Here is a 17,024-nt window from a genome sequence, read left to right on the forward strand (position 1 = left end):
ACAGCAGTCAGGGCTCCCTTCAGAGAGAACAGAGCTCAATTCTTGAGTGATTGGGGGGTGTATACCTGACTCCTTTTTTTCCTGGAATGTGTTACCTTACTAGGTCATGGTAACTGTTGATGAGGTTTCCTTTCTACCATTCTCATTAGAGACAGAACCATAGCTGCAGAGAGGCTGCCAGCCCTCTGTGTGTCCCCACCTTTTCCCTGTGTGACGTGGACAGGGCAGGTTGCACAGGATGAACTTGTCGATGTGCTGCTTCTTTCAACATTCACATGTTCTGAAAAGACGATTAAGCAGGAGGGGCCTTCTGCATATCCAGAACGCTGTCAGTAGATCGGTAGCCGATTCCTTCTGCATACCCAGAACGCTGTCAGCAGAAGATCAACAGCAGCCTGCATTTTTGGAAGCCCCAGTGTTACTTTTCTCTAGACTGCAAGAGGGATGATTGCATATTAGGTAAAGGAATAGTGGGAAATGTGGGGAAACTCCTCCTTTGGAGCCTGACAGCAATTGCTGCCACTGGATTAATGCAATCCCTGAGACACTGAGCAGACCATGCAGGTGAGGCCTGCTGGCTGAGACTATTGCTTGCACAACCAATGCCATTCCTGTTGGCTTCAGCAAAGGGCGAAGCCATAAATCTCACAGGAGAGCTTTGCCTAGTGTCTTGTTATTTTTGAAGCATGTTTAGTGTTAATTCTTTTGACCTAATTAGAGACAGTATCTCAGAAGAAAAGACTATTTCCTTATGAAATACTACTGAATGAATGCAGACCCCATGGAGGGAGGGTCAGCTCCTCAAAAGAGGCACTAGGTCATTTTGTTTGTTGCATGAAAAAAACATGAAAAAAAAAGGTATGCAAACAGCAAGATCAGACTGATATAAATAAAGCATATTGGACTTTATCTTTAAGAGCATTTATTTTTGTTATTTTTAATTGTGTATATGTCTGTGTGGGGTGGAAGCCAACAGATTCCCTTAGAGCTGAAGTCTGAGTGGCCATAAGCTGGTGATGTGAATGCTGGTGAAAAACTCAAGTCCTAAGAGCAGCACCTACTCTCAACTGTGAAGCCATCATCTCTCCAGCCTCTAGACTTTACTCTGTGTTCAAATCTCTTAAGCTATGCAACAAACTTCAGTGCACTAAAATCGTCAGCAGCTTTTAAAACAGCGCACAAGTGTATATTGTGTCTGGAAAAATGAGGATGGCCATCTCCAGGCATGTTTAACCTGCAGATCATGCAACACATGCAGCTGAGGACAGCTATGCATGTGGCCCAACACAAAATTCTATACTTACTTAAAACATTGTGTGATGGTATTTAAAAGTTAATGGGAGGGTGAAGGCAGGGGGTTCTGGAGGGGAAAATGGGAAAGGGGATAACATTTGAAAGGTAAATATATAAAATAGCCAACAAAAATTAACTATAAAAATTAAAAATTAAAAGTTATTGGAAATATGGTTCTCAACTGTGAACTTTGTAGGACTATGAACTATGAACTGTGAACTATGTGGTAACATGTCAAGAGGTTGGTAGTAGTTTTCTAGTGCCCAGAGACATTCCTTTTAGAATTTTTTTCTTTAGAAATTAGGTAAGTATGAATAACTCATAGTAAAAAGTTTTCCCTTTCCTCTCTGAACTACGTATGAAGGTAGTAAGTGGGTTAGATCTACATCTGAGCCCATGAAGATTCCAGCATGTCTAAAGACAGCCACTCCGTGTTCACACTGTCCATAGCTCATGGAGGTGGGAGTAGGCTTCATGTATATTCATGCAGAGGCTGATGGGAACTCCGAAAGGACGTGCGGTGTGTGGTTTCAAGTGGCTAGTAGTTGTATCACTTAGGGGATAGTGCTGTAGTGGGTGGGGGAGACTGTACACTTTTGGAAGACAGTGGGTGGGTACTAACATCCTAGGGATCACACTTACTGAATAATGTGCAGCAGACCTCCATGTTCCTAGCCAGGGAAAACTCCAAGCTCCTGTCTCCACCACATGCTGCTGATTGTGAACTTCTAGAGGATTCCACTCAAGAGACAAACCAGGGAGAAGTCATGGACACTTTTTCAAGGTTGAACTCCATTCATTCTTCTGAGGCCTCTCAATATAGGGTTACACTTCCCATAAAGTGGTGGGGATTTGCTCCTGTGGAAGGGGCCTCAAATCAGAGAGCAGTTGGTTGTCCCCATAACAGTTATGCCACTATTACAGCAATGGATATATCCTGTCTGGTGGGTTGATGTAAATGTATGCTTTTAAATGGTGAGTTTTATTTTTTGTCTATCTCAAACAGTGCAAAAGAAAACCCCCAAAGGAAAGTTTGTTATGCAAATGAACTCAAATTTGGATAATAATGGCCAAGAACAAGTTCCTAGGGTACATTCTTAGGAAGACTGATTCTTACACTCTTTTAGTGAAAGCACTAGTTCAGAAACCTGGGTAATGTGAGACAGTGTGAGGGTCTTGGCTAGCAAACTGTTCATACACCTCAGAAGGTGATTAGTAAGGTAATAATGGAAGTGACCTGGCATCACTTGCTTAAATTATAGGTACACTAAAATGCCCGAGCCTATAATAGTGTCTTTATGAAGATCTGTTCTTCCTGAAGTATCTTCTTTTCCAGTTCCTCAATATCTAACTTCTTAGTGCGGGGCTGGGGGGGGTATTCTGGGGGTGCTTCACAAGTGCCTGGAGCTCTCATAGTTTTGGAGAAGGAAGTTCATCTCCATTTTCATCCAAGGACTGGGAAGGACACAGGGTGATGGTCAGAGCTAACAGTCCCTTTGCAAGAGAGGCAGAGATGGACTATTCCTATGTGGGCCACTGGGCAAGGAGCACCACCCCAGGAGGATGGGTGGGTGGGTAATACTGAGACCCTGAGTTGAGCCCTGTGCTGCAAATATTTCTTATCACATGTTATATGTCCTTTAGGAACTGGCTTACCATGTAGTACTCTGAAAAGTTACCCTGAAAAAAAATTGTCTGGTCATATTGCGATGCATTTCGGGAGTCTGTGAATTCACATCATTATGATCAAAGGGTATCATGATCATTTATCCACACACCCAGTTTACATTTCAGTACTGTATGAAAGCAGATTTAAACTAACTCTGTCACTCAGAGATAATGCTTACAGAGTAGACTGCATCACTACACAAACCTCTGTTGCTGAACAGACAACCTTGGTTTAAAGTATTCCCAAGAACAAAGCAAATAACAGTGACTAACTCCTTTGGGTCCTAATGAATGATGGTCAGACGTGGTTTTCTCTTCCCACCCTCTCCTTGTTCCATTTGGTACTTATAATAATGCTGCAAGAATATAATTACAAATTAAAATATTACCGATTAAAGAAAAAGATGTGCTTCTGTGGCAACCCAGACATGTCTGGTATCTAGTACTGGTCATGTGGAGAGTGTGTTGACATCTTGGATGTGAAGTTCAATGACAATATGTTGCATGAGTATTCTATGAAAACCAAGAATCTCTGAACTACAGATCTGATTCTCCTGGGGAAGTTCAGAAGTACATCCAAATCCTTACCACATAAACCACACTGGTTGTACAAGCACCACGGAAGAAGTAGAATGTAAATAAAAACTAGGTACCTTTTCATAAATAGAGTACATGCAGCAGTTCACAGGGTGATTTTTGACCTTCATGGACTTTGATTTTTGGCTTCTTAAGGTCAACTGACCTGTTGAGAGACACTACCAAGGTTAATTGGTTAAAACAACATTTGGATCTCCCACCTCTTGTCTGTCTGTTCATGTAAAAGACATGACCTTGCATTTGACCTATTAGAGAAGAAAACTTAAATCATGGCTCAAGATATGGAAGATCTGGGATACCAAAAATTGTTTAGATTCTTCTTAATGTTATATAGCTATGTACAAGGGAATCCTTAGAGACAGCTCCAAACAGTGGCATTGACTTTGACAGTATCTGCAGAGTCAAGGAATGGAATGAAGGTTCTGGTGTGCTCTGTTCAATTCGAATTATTTAATTAGTGAACACCAAGTTTCTTGCAAGGGCTAAAGTTGCAGAAGTGAGAGGCCTGTGGGTGACCCCACAGTGAATTATCAGAGGGATAACTCAGAGCAGTGCCGTTGTTTTCTCTTTGCTTCTCACATTCAAAGTATATAAAGACTCCCCCTGTATATAAAGACTCCTACCAGGGGTGGGCTTCTCCTCAGATTGCCCTCTGCTCTTGAAAGCCTGTGCTCTTGTCTCCTTCACAGAGCTCTGTGACACAGCGTGGCAGATGTGCATCTCATGAAACTGTAAATGTAGATGATAATCCTAACAGAGGGCTTTCAGCTCAACAGCTCAAGTAGCTTGTATTAGACATAGGTGGATGGGGTACAGAATTCACTCTTCGAAGGAAGAGATAAAATCCTGAAAGGCCAGAGGCTCCTCCTGCCTCAGAGGAAGTGTGAGAGGCTGGGTGCGAAGCCATTCACCACTGCTGTCTTGACACAGAGACTCTAACCTTCATGCTTTTAAATTTACATGTATTTTATCTCCTTTTAGAATAACATTTTTATTTATTCTTTTAGAATTTTGTACAATATACTTTGATCATATTCAACCCCAAACTGCCCAGATTCACCTACTGTACTCCCACCTCTCTACACAACCAACTTTAAGTCTGCCCCTTTCTTTCTTCCTGTATTCCCGAGGTTAAAGGTTTGGTTACTGTTGACTCAGCCTGTCTGCCCTACATCCTGAGAGGTCTGTCTTTCTGGGGATGCCCCTCTGGCTCTCCTGTCAGCCCCTCTACTGTGAACATCCCCCCACAGAAATAAGACCATTTGTACTTCTCAAGATACAAACAGGTCCCATCTCCCCTGTGTTATTTATGGATGGCTGATATAGGAAGCATTGACCTCCCAGATAATGGCTGACCTCTGACTTTGTCCTTGTCCAGTGTTAAGAACACAGTGGGACTTCAGGATCCACAGGAGCCCAGGACCTTTGTGATCTCTGAAGGAAGCCTGGGTCCTCCCTTTTCTTCTTTCCCCCTTTTCCTATGAGGCAGCATCCTGGCATGGCAAGGTGTGAGATCTCTAAATGCCCATCCCCCCATCACAAGCCGTTTTCCCTAACCAAGCTCTCAAGATTGATGGTCCATCTGCTGAAGGCTTTTTTTTTTTTTTGAAAGCATTATGGTGCCTCTGGGCAGCATTAATTTTTAAAAATGCCCTTTTCTCCTCGATCAATAGGTTAGCCTGGGCCAGGAGGCTTGGGATATTTATTTCTTTGGGGTCTTCATAGAGAATACATCATATTACACAGTAACTCTGTATTCTGGGTCATGATTTAATTCCATGACATAAGGGTCATTCCAAGCCCCAGGATGCCTACTGGAGCTCATGGTACTATTAGCATTTCTGAATTGTGGCTGAAAGAAAACCTAATCATTGGCAGATATCTTTTCCCTACCTTCTAGACAGTTGCGAGGGGGACTGTGGTAGGGCCTGGGGTGGTTGTGGCAGGTGAGAGTTGAGTGTTCCATTCTGTGCTCTTGTCTGGTTTCTCCATGCATGTTATATTGACAACTCCAGATTTTTGGGGTGAGGGGAGATGTTTTAATCTTATACTCTTTTGCAAAGAGTTTCAAAACCTGGCCAAGTGTCCAGATGAAGATCTGATTTCCACTGTAATCACACTTTTATGGTTCACCTGTGGTGCATCTTGGACACGTTTGCAAATCCTGATGCATGGCACGATGAAAGAAAACCAGGAGGCTCTATTTGTTATGTAATAATAGATAACCCGAGATTTCAGAAGCCAGCCTTGAAAGGCAGACATGGGCAGCCGGGAGGGCAGCCTTTGCTTCCTCTGGGTGGGCCGCTCGCAGGGGTGCCTGCCTTCAGCTTGTAACTCCCACACAACTTTTGGGTTTTGTGGTTTAGGTCTTGGCTCCCATCAAAGCACAGTGAGGGCTCTTCAGAGCCCATGATTTAGCCTCTTTGAGATCAGCAAGGTCTTACTGTGAGGTCAGAGGGCAGGACCATGTTTCCCCTGAAGCATGATGGGTAAGCTGAGAGCCGAGGGTTAATGGATGACGTCATTTTATACTTTAACCATTCTGGCTGTTGCAAAGGGAAAAAAAAATGCTGATCAAACGAGCTGCTGCTTTCAATCATTTATGAGTTTTTTCTCTTTAGTTTTAAAAACTTGCCAAAAACTTTAGCTCCTGTGCTTATAATAGTGCACAAGATAGAGGAATGCAAAAATACCAATTGGGTCCTCTGCGCTCCTTGCTGCCCCCAGTCTCTCCAAAGACGGCCATCTTGTTCATATTGGTACCTGATGGCCTGGCTCTTAAGCATAGCTACTAAGATGTATAGGAGATGATAAAAATGGGTATCCCTCCTCAGAATTCTGTGATTAGTTAGTGGGTAGTCACCAATAACATAGAGCTATGCCTATGCATTTCTGAGTGGTCTTCCTCTCACTTTTGTAGCCAAATGAAGAAGAAAACAGGATCCCTTGCCATCGTGCCCATGGTCCGGGGCCCTTGGGCAGCTGCTAATATCTGTTCATCCCCCACCTGGTAGAACATGGATCTCTTCATGCCACTAGTGCTAATAAAGGGCTATTAGCCTACAGAGCTATTAGCACAGATTGCCTACAAGTTTCTTATTTTCATTCTTATGGTTTTTAGGTCAAACTAGTAAGGCTGTCTTGTGGGGGTCTAGAAGAGTCTCTGTAGACAAGGAGAGATTCTGGAAGCTTCCTAGGACTCACAGCTTGAAATGACCTGTTTCACTCTCCATCCCCTGGAGACATTGGCATATGGGCAGGTGGCATGTGAGGTTCAGGATTCTGACACACCCAGCACCTCAGGTTTTTAGGCTTTTTTTTTTTTTTTTTTAAATATTGTGACTGTGCTTTCAGAGTGTGCTGCCTCCCAGATAACAGCCACTGTTGAGCAGGGGGAGGAGTCTCAGGCCTTGTCTGTTTTTTCCTGCCAGGGACAGAGCCTCCTCTCTCTGCAGAATTCCTGCTCCAGGGCAGTAGCTTACCAGCTTCTGGATTTTTATGAATTATTCAGAAACACGTGAGTTTTCATTTTCTCCTTTCTATCTCTGCTCCAAGTATGCTTTCCCCAATCTTCTGGGCTTCCTCAAGTGTTCTTTAAAGTCCCCTCCCCACCTTGTGGCATCTTATCCACCAGCCTGCTTGGTCTTCATGCTGCCTTAATTCTAGTGGCATGACCTTTTTCCTTTCTCTTCTCCATTTTCTTCCAGGAAGCTGCCAAGATTTATAGCTTGACTGCCTGGGAGCTGCCACAGCCAGGAGGGGGCGGGGATGGGGGCAGAATCTAAGACATTGCTACTAAATGCTCCTATACATGAAATAATTCAACATTACCATCCCTGCTATCACACTAACCCCGATGGATCTCTGGCTATGAGAGCCAGACATTCTGAATTGAAAAAAGTTAAACCATATCCTTCGTGGCTCAAGGAGGCCGAGGAGGATATCAGATGCCCCTGTCTGAGTTACAGGCAGTTGTGAACCACATAATACACCAGCAGGGAACTGAACTTGTCTTCTGCAAGAGCAGTATGTGCTTGTGGCCACTGAGTCATCACTCTAGTCCCCGACAAGAGTTCTTTATCATCGCCTATGGACGTCTAAATTAATGAATAAATGAAGACAACCAAAATGTGCTTCTGGTGCTCACTCATGCAGATAGACTGGGAAACCCTAGGCAGGAATCTTCAGACACAAGGTTCATGAGAGGAGGTTGCTTCTCTGTTCTGACAGGTTCCTTCACATCTTTTCAAGACCCTTGGCTTTTCAAGCAAACAGAACAACCTTAAGAGAAACTGCATCTTCTTTCTGGGGAGGTCAGATGCTTTCTCAGGGACTTCCTGAAGAGGAAGCTGTAATTGGCAAGCTGGGCTCCCGTTACATAATTTTGCAACAGAGAGTGAAGTGGTTTTTGGCTCCTGCTGATGATGGATAGTCGTGTTACAAAGTGGTTCCCATTCTCATAGTGTCGTTGTCATGATGCCTCATGAAGAGGGTGAGGCTAAACATGGATTTATAGAGACTAACAGGACAGACTAGAGAATCTCAGAGTTTGCTCTGTGCCACTGGCTGGTGACACCCACTGCTTCCCCCACCCCAGAATCCCGGGTTTCTGCCATATGAAACAGTCCATTCATTTAAAAAGCAGTCTTATCAGGAGGTTAGTATCCATTTTAAAAGTTTTCTGGGAGCTGATCGTGTGCCACAGTGCTCCATACCCAAATACCACCAGGAGAGAGCTGGCCTCTCAGGAGTGCTGGCACACCTGTGAGCACAGGTAAGACCACCACTTCTGCTCAAATTCCTGGCTCAAGAGGGATCAGCCCAGAATCATCAGGACACAGAAACCAAAGAACAGCCAGGGACAGGATCCTTCAGGATTCTGTCTGCACTTCAGAGCTGACCCTGTACCACAGCTCTCCATACCCAAATTCCTCCAGGAGAGAACTGACCTCTCAGGAGCAATGACACAGAAGTTTGCAAGAGGGACAAACCACAGTTAGAGACAGCAAGACAAGCTAACACAGAGAGAACCAGATGGTGAAAGGAAAGTGCAAGAACATAAGCAACAGAAACCAAGGTATCATCAGAACCCAGTTCTCCCACCACAGTGAGCCCTGGATACCCAAACACACCAGAAAAGCAAGGCTCTGATTTAAAATCACATCTCATGATGATGATAGAGGAATTTAAGAAGGACATAAATAACTCTGTTAAAGAAATACAAGAGAACACAGGGAAACAGGTAGAAGCCCTTAAAGAGGAAACACAAAACCTCTTAAAGTATTATAGGAAAACACAACCAAACAGGTGAAGGAATTGAACAAAACCATCCAGGATCTAAAAATGGAAATAGAAACAATTAAGAAATAACAAAGGGAGACAACTCTGGAGTTACAAAACCTAGGAAAGAGATCAGGAGTCATAGATGCAAGCACACCTTGAGACAGAAGAGAGAATCTCAGGGCCAGAAGATACCATAGGAAACATTGACACAATAGTCAACAAAAATTCAAAATGCAAAAAGCTCCTAACCCAAAACATCCAGGAACCCTGCCCTCAAGGCCAATGCCAGGAACTCTACCTATTCTGAAGTCTCTCTTCCCTGAATTCCCAGCTCCTGTCTTGGCAGTGATGCCCCACAGTCTGCTCTCTGTAGAGTGGTACTAGTACATCTTTGCTCAAAAACATTAGTGGGCTTTTCTTGCAGAAGATGACATTCTTGTCTTCCTCAGGACAGGCTTTCCACAGCTTCCTTTCTCTCTTTTGCTTTCCTTTGGTTCTGTGGATCAAACTTGGGCTTTTTGTATGCTGCGTAAGTGGTCTGATGCTAAGCTTTATCCCCAACCCAGAACAGGATTTCAGAGCTGGACTCACACAGTTTTGCAAACTTATTATTAGCCTGCTATGCTGGAGGAGCTCTCTCCTAGCTGACCTACCTCAAGCTGAGGAGAGAGTTAGTGATCTAGACCCTTACTCCCTCTTCCCTCAGCATGGGCATAGTTTCCAAGACCTCTCTGAGATTCCCTGCAGTAAGAATCTGTTAGGAAACATCCATGAATAGGTGGAACATTAGTGATGTGCCTAGCTGTCCTTATTGGCTTTCTATTGTCGTGATAAAGATCATGACCAAAAGCAACTTAGGAGGAAAGGGATTATTTGGCTTATAAGTCCCAATAACAAGCTATCATCAAGGAGAGCCACATCAGGAACTCAAGAAGGGCAGTGTGGTAGTTTGGATATGCTTGGCCCTGAGAGTGACACTATTAGGAGATGTAGCCTTATTGGAGTAGGTGTGTCCTTGTTGGATAGTTGTGTCACTGTGGGCATGGGTTTTAATACCCCCCATTCTAGCTGTCTGGAAGTCAGTCTTCTCCCCTTTGTTAGAACAAAATATAAAACTCCAATTCCTCCTGCACCATGCCATTCTTATCTCTCTGTACAAAGTTCAAGTCCAAGTGGATCAAGGACCTCCACATGAAACCAGAGACACTGAAACTAACAGAAAAGAAAGTGGGGAAGAGCCTCGAGCACATGGGCACAGGGGAGAATTTCCTGAACAGAACACCAATAGCTTACACTCTAAGATCAAGAATCGACAAATGTGATCTCATAAAATTGCAAAGCTTCTGTAAGGCAAACGACACTGTCAATAGGACAAAACAGCAACCAAGAGATTGAGAAGAGATCTTTACCAATCTGACATCACAGCACCTCCTGTGCCATGCCTGCCTGGACACTGCCATGCTCCCCACCTTGGTGATAATGGACTGAACCTAGGAACCAGTAAACCAGCCCCAATTAAATTTTGTCCTTATAAGAGTTGCCTCTGTCATGGTGTCTGTTCACGGCAGTAAAACCCTAACCAAGACAGGCAGGAACCTGGAGGCAGGAGCTGAAGCAGAGGCCATGGAGGGTGCTGCTTGCTGTCTCACTTAGCCTGCTTTCTTCTACAGCTCAGGACCACCTGCCCAGGGGTGGCACCACACACAGTGGTCTGTGGCCTCCCACATTATTAATTAAGAAAATGCCCATAAGGTGTGGATTTCCAATTTGATGGAATCATTTTCTCTTAATTGAGATCCCTCTTCTCTGATGACCTTAGTTTATATCATGTTGGGGAAAAAAAACCCCAAACAATAGCAAGAACAACTAAACCTTTGTAAGCATGCTGTCTGGAGGGGAAGTAGACGCATTATGGTTTAGATGTTCATCTCCCCATGGCATGGTGCTAAGCCAGGAAGGAAGAAGTACTACTGTGCTTTCAAAGGCAGAGAAGATTTCAGAGAGGGATTTTCATGCTATGGCTTTGAGGTATGAATAGGAGTTGACAAGAAGGGCCATGCTGGAAGAGGACAGTGTGCAGAATTGACCGGAAGAAGTAGCATAGGCAGAAACAGAAGGGTTGAAGGCATTGATACTCAGGACCAGCAGATGCTCTGAAAGCAGAAAGACCTGTTAGTCTTTTGACAGGCTCATTACCTTTTCTCTAATTTAGAGGCAGAGAACGATGGGTGCATTTGAGGGAGAGAATAGCAGACTTAAAGTCTTATGCAGAGAATTCATCATAGTGGGAGGGATTGGAAGGAGATGGGGCTGAAGCAGCGAGGTGAGCAGAGCTACTCTGAGTGATGAAAATCCCTCCCGACTCTAGTGGTCTAAGCAATTTTACTAAAGGTCAGATGCTTTGGTCTAACTTTCACATTTGTCTAAGAGTGACATGGTAGTACACGGTCAGAATGTGGCGTGTGAAGCCAATATAGAATCGCTGGGTGCTTGTGGAAAAGGCCGATTCTTGCTTCTGCCTCTGAACTCATGAATCAGAGTTGCTGACCAATCAATAGTCAATGTTTCACCATCATAGAAGTTCAAAGATGGATTTGAATAACTCTTGGGTAAGCCACCTTCTCTCATTGGCTGGTGCACAGTGACTCTCCTGCTACCATCCCTCAGGTAACATCAAATTTCTAGAGTTAGAAGCACAGAGTCATTATATTATATGCTGGCCAGAGACCCTCAGAGCCTTATGATACTTTTTGTTGGAGGCTTGGTGGTGTTTGACATTTGTAAATTCTGGAGGAACACAATCACTGACTACATGGGTCACACATTCAAGGTCTTAACTTTCTGCTTCAGTTTTGTTAAAGACAGAATCAAGAGATAAAATTTATTTATTTATTTTTAAGACAGCAGCTCTTCATATAAACAGAATAAAAACAGAGACTCAAAGGCAGAGCCTGTGCAGTGGTTCTTTTCAGCTATGCAGTGCCATTCTCTGATAATACCATGATGGTACCAGTAGAAGCGGAAGGGCCCTTATCATTTTCTAAGCAATAATTACAAAATAAGCACCAGATAGAGGCTGACGTGAGACTTGGACCATGCTGCATTCTAGCATCTTACTCTCCCAAGTCTACCCATGAAACTGCAATATCTTGGAGTTTGTTCCTGTTGGGTTACTATTGCCGTGATGAAACACCATGGCCAAGGAAACTCACAGAGGAAGAGATTTATTTGGCTTACACTTCTATATTATTGTTCATCATCAAAGTACATCAGGACAGGAACCCAAACAGAACAAGAATCTGAAGGCATGAGCTAATGCAGAAGCCATAGAGGAATGCTGCTTATTGGCTTGATCCTCACGGCATGCTCAGCCTGCTTTCTTATAGACCCCAGAATTACCAGCCTGGGCTGGGGCCTGGGCTCTCCCACATCAATCACTAATTAAGAAAATGTCCTCCAGGCCTGCCTACAGCTTCATCTTAGGGAGACTTTTTCCTCAGTTGACACTCTCTCCTCTCCAATGACTTTAGCTTGTGTCAAGTTGACATAAAAACAACCAGCACAGAGTTCTTGCTACATGAGTTGTGGAAATGCTTGGAAAGTATTTATTTATTTGGTGTGGTGTAGTGTGGTGTGGTAGTGGTAGTGGTAGTGGTGGTGGTGGTGGTGGTGGTGGTGGTGGTGGTGGGGTGTGTGTGTGTGTGCCTGTGTGCGTGTACGTGTGTGTGCACACTCATTGCACATGCACATAGGTGTCCTACTTGACAACTCTTGGAAGTTGTTTCTTTCCTGCCACTTGTGGGATCTAAAGATCAGACTCATGTTATCATCCTTTTGTACAAGCACCTTGCCTACTAAGTCATCTCACTATATCATTTTCTTCTAGTTATGCAGTCCAGGCTCCAAGCCTAGGGAATGGTGCTGCCCGAAGTGGGCAGGTCTTTTACATCAACTGACTTTCTCAAGCTATTCTCTAATAGGCACACCCAGAGGCCTGTCTATAAGTTCATAATCACATCACCTTGAAAATGGAAATTATAAGTCTGTGCTTATTTGATTGGGATTTTCCTCAGTGATGTAAACATGATTCTGCTTGCCTATCATTTTAAAAAGGGATCATTTTGTTTGGATAGAAGACATACAGTGTCCATTCAAGGACTACACACTCTTGAGATGAGTGGCCTGCTGGTGGCATGCAGCACAGAGACAGAGGCTTGACAAATTGAAGTCCTGTGGGTATTAGTACATTCCCATGTCACCTGTAAAATCCAGGTTGTGGTATGTCCCAGAAAGAGACAAGGCCTACCCTGGTTTACCTGCCAATAGGTGACAGTCATTACCGTTACATTATAACAATATCTTCCAAGTCAAAGGTTGAAATTTACAATACTAATTCAACTTAGTGACACCACAGTGGTGACTCACATTGTGGCCAGACTCTGGGACTGATAAGAGGATAGGCCCTACACATAGTTTTGGGATGGCTGTTCCTTTCCCAGGAATGGATTTCGGCTGTCTCCTGAGACCTATCCTTTTGTTCCTCTGGAGTGGAATAATCCATTTTCACCCAGGAAACCATACACTACTGGCACTCAGCATTTCCTAGATTTCTTGGAAAGAGCTGTGAGCAGGCCCAAGTTCTGTCCCTGGAGACAGGAACGCTCCCTCTGTTCTGCCTTTCTTGTGTCTACTCACTTTGGTTAAGCCATATGAAACTTACCTCCTGATAAGTGCTGATCTCTAAGCCACCAGCAGTGCAGAATCCTCACACAGAATGGATTGTTCATCCTGGCTGGAACCATGAGGTCAAGGGATCTCCTTTCTCCTAATGGCACGCATGGCTTCTTCTAGCCAGCATGTGGCATGCTGTGACCTTATCATGGTTTTCTATTCCATGAATGTACAAAAGCTTCCCAGGCAATGGGACTCTTTGGCTGGGGGGAGATTTTACCCTCCCTGGATGTGTGGCCATGGCCTGTCCTCATCAACTCCAGGTCATGGCTATGCTGTTATAGGCACTGTTTTCTCACACAGTCCCAAGAGTGCTTCACTCAGGGAGGGAGATGCTGCTGCTGGATGCTTCTGATCCAGTGTCAGATACACTGTAGGTATTCTACAATCCACCCCTTGCAGGTCTTAATCCCAAAGAGACATTCTCCTTCTTGGGAATTAGATGCAAGAGAGATGACTTTGTAACAGAAGTTGCCATTTGGCTCTGTGTTGGGATAAAGATTACCATGATGATTGTGGCATAATAATGGGCTGCTGCTGCTGTGTGTGTGTGTGTGTGTGTGTGTGTGTGTGTGTGTGTGTGTGTGAGAGAGAGAGAGAGAGAGAGAGAGAGAGAGAGAGAGAGAGCACTGCTATGAGCAGTGGGAGCATTGAAGAGAATGGTGGGAATTCATTTTACTCTCTGTAGAAGAGTCTGAAGGGTGCTGCCCACCATCTCAGCAGATTCTATAGAGTCTGGAACACAGATACTGAGGAACCCTCTGAACTTCTTCAGTTTCAAAGCCAAGCTTTGTGAACATGGAGTTGGGCCCTGCAGGGGCCCGGTGATATCTTTATTTTCTAGTTGCTCTAGACTAAGAGCAAATGCTCTTTTAGTTTAGTTTGGGAAAATATAAAACATTGAGGGGAAAGAAGGCCATATGGGCCAATGAAAGTTTAGACACTGTGATGCCATTTGGATATCCTGAATGGCTAAAAAAGGCTAGCACTAGGTATGTAGAGGACCATGGCACTGGAGAACCCAGAGTAATCTATTACGTAGCCATTCCTCTGGGACCTTGGATGCCTTTGCCTGTAGTGAGATGGCGTGTAACATGTACCTGAGGCTGCTCACAGTGTCTTCTCCAGCTGCCTCTCCAGACCTCCTTCCTGTCTCTGGAGCTTCGACCTCACAAACATGTCTTTCTTTTTCTCCTTCTTGAGCATATTCCTGCTTCACTCATGTCTACGCACAAGTGAGATTCCGGAGGGTAGCACCCCTTCCTAATGTGTTACATGGGATGAAAGGATGGATTTATTTTAGTATTCATCTGCTGACGCTGGCTTTTTAAAATGAGATATGCATTTCAAAGTGTTGGTTGATTATAAAGATCCTTCTATTACAAATAAGCACTTAAAAGAAAAACTTTTTTCCTGTGTGGAAGCCTGTTTGGAAGCATTGAAGCTTCTTGTCTACATGTGGGGTATAGGGCTGCGCTGTTCCAGGGGCCCCAAGATCTACCCTGTGAGACATGTATTTCCATTCACATGCATATGCCACTACTGCAGAGGCTTCTGTTTGAGGCAGATGTTAATAATGTCCACAGGAGTGTTAGACAGTAGAGCTGAGCTCTGCCATCTGCCCCAGCTCCTCTCTTGAACTTCCTAAGACTATCTCCCAGAGCTGGAGAAGAGTATTCCCTGACTCCTGTTTTTACTGTAAGAACACAGGAGTGCTCTTTCATTCTTCCTGATAACTAATGGTGTATCTCAACATTCTGTGTGGGCATCTCTTCATCATCCTTCCAAGGACCCGTGTCTACCTCACAAACACGGGGACATCTCAAGAACTGAGTGGATGTCTAAGGAGATGGACATAGGGAGCACTGACTGAGGAGCCAAGGTGACCCCTGACATGTTCAAATGTACTTTCCAGAAATCAGCAATAAGTTGAGAGCCATAAATACGCCATTCATAATTAGAACACAGACTTACTCCAGTTCCTAGAGTCTAGTGTGGATGACCTCATCCTTTTGTCCCCACTCTGCTCTCTAGACCTTGGCCTCTCTTTCTTCTTTCCTTTTCAATAAAGAGCACCACCATTTTCTTAAGTTGAGGTCATGCCAGCCCATTCCCCTTCATTTCTGTGTATAGCCTTCTGATAGTTCTCATATTAAAAAAATACATTTCCACCCTTTTACTAGAAAGGAGATATTACAGCACTTTGGCTGGCTTTTTGTCAATTAGATTTAAAAACAGAGAAGAGGGTGAAAAAGCTTCTGGTCCCACTTTTCGTATATCACAGATAATGAGCAGCACCCATCATGGGGCTGTGCTCAGCTGTGAATGACACCCAGCATTTGCTGGGCATTCCATCATAGATTGCTCTACTCTGATTGGCTGAGGTCGGGCCTCTCAGTGGTTTTGCAGGACTGAGGTTACCAGCTGTGGGCCAGGGCTGGGAGCTAACATCCCAGGAAGGTAGCCGAATGCTTTTGTTTAGATATGGAGAAGTGAGTAAGAGGCTCAATAGAACTCGATGGTGGTAAAGGAACCTCAGAGACGTCCTTCAAAACACCGTCTTTCTGTTGCTTTAATATCTTTATCTGGGTGAAATTAATTAAAAAACGAAATAAAGAAGCTCTTTCCTTTCACTGCTGCTTCCGCAGCCATGAATATGCGCAGGCTATAGAAGAGGCTCTAGTGTCCTCTGCAGTGGGAAAAAGAAGGTCTGGTTGGACCTTAATGAGACCAAGGAAATCACCAATGCCTACTCCCGTCAGCAGATCAGGAAGCTGATCAAAGACAGGCTGATCACCTGGAAGCCTGTGGCTGCCCATTTCTGGGCTCGCTGCCCAGAAAATCACCTTGGCCCAACGGAAGGACAGGCATGTGGGCATAGGGAAGAGGAAGGGTACCGCCAATGCTCGGATGCCCGAGAAGGTGACCTGGATGAGAAGGATGAGGATCCTGCGTGGCTTCTCAGGAGATACCAGGGATCTAAGAAGATTGACCACCATAAGTATCACAGCTTGTACCTGAAGGTCAAAGGGAATGTATTAAAAACCAAGCGGATTCTCAAGGTGCACGCCCACAAGCTGAAGGCAGACAAAGCCCACAAGAAGCTGCTGGCTGACCAGGCTGAGACTCGCAGGTCTTAGACCAAGGAAGCACAGATGTGCCGGGAGGAGCGCCTCCAGGCCAAGAAGGAGGAGATCATCAAGGCTCTGTCCAAGGAGGAGGAGACCAAGAAATAAAGCTTCCCCTGTCTGTGCATAGTGGCCCGGCTGTGACCTCACCAGGATCAGACACTGAAATAAAACAAGCTTTTGTCCATTGCCCTATTTTTTAGCAAAAAAACAAAACAAACAAACAAACAAAAAAACAAAAAAAGAAATCCAACCAACCAACCAACCAACCAACCAAAACCCCATCCCAACCCAAACCAAACCAAAAAACCGAAGTAAATATAC

At 44.4% G+C, this 17,024-nt stretch overlaps 1 pseudogene; it reads left to right on the forward strand.

Moving 5' to 3' along the window:
- LOC127687960 (60S ribosomal protein L19-like) overlaps positions 1 to 16,810 on the forward strand; it is a 38,853-nt pseudogene extending 22,043 nt beyond the window's left edge.
- Positions 16,811 to 17,024: the final 214 nt, after the last annotated feature.

Source organism: Apodemus sylvaticus, chromosome 6 (assembly GCF_947179515.1).
Source record: "Apodemus sylvaticus chromosome 6, mApoSyl1.1, whole genome shotgun sequence".
NCBI lineage: Eukaryota > Metazoa > Chordata > Mammalia > Rodentia > Muridae > Apodemus > Apodemus sylvaticus.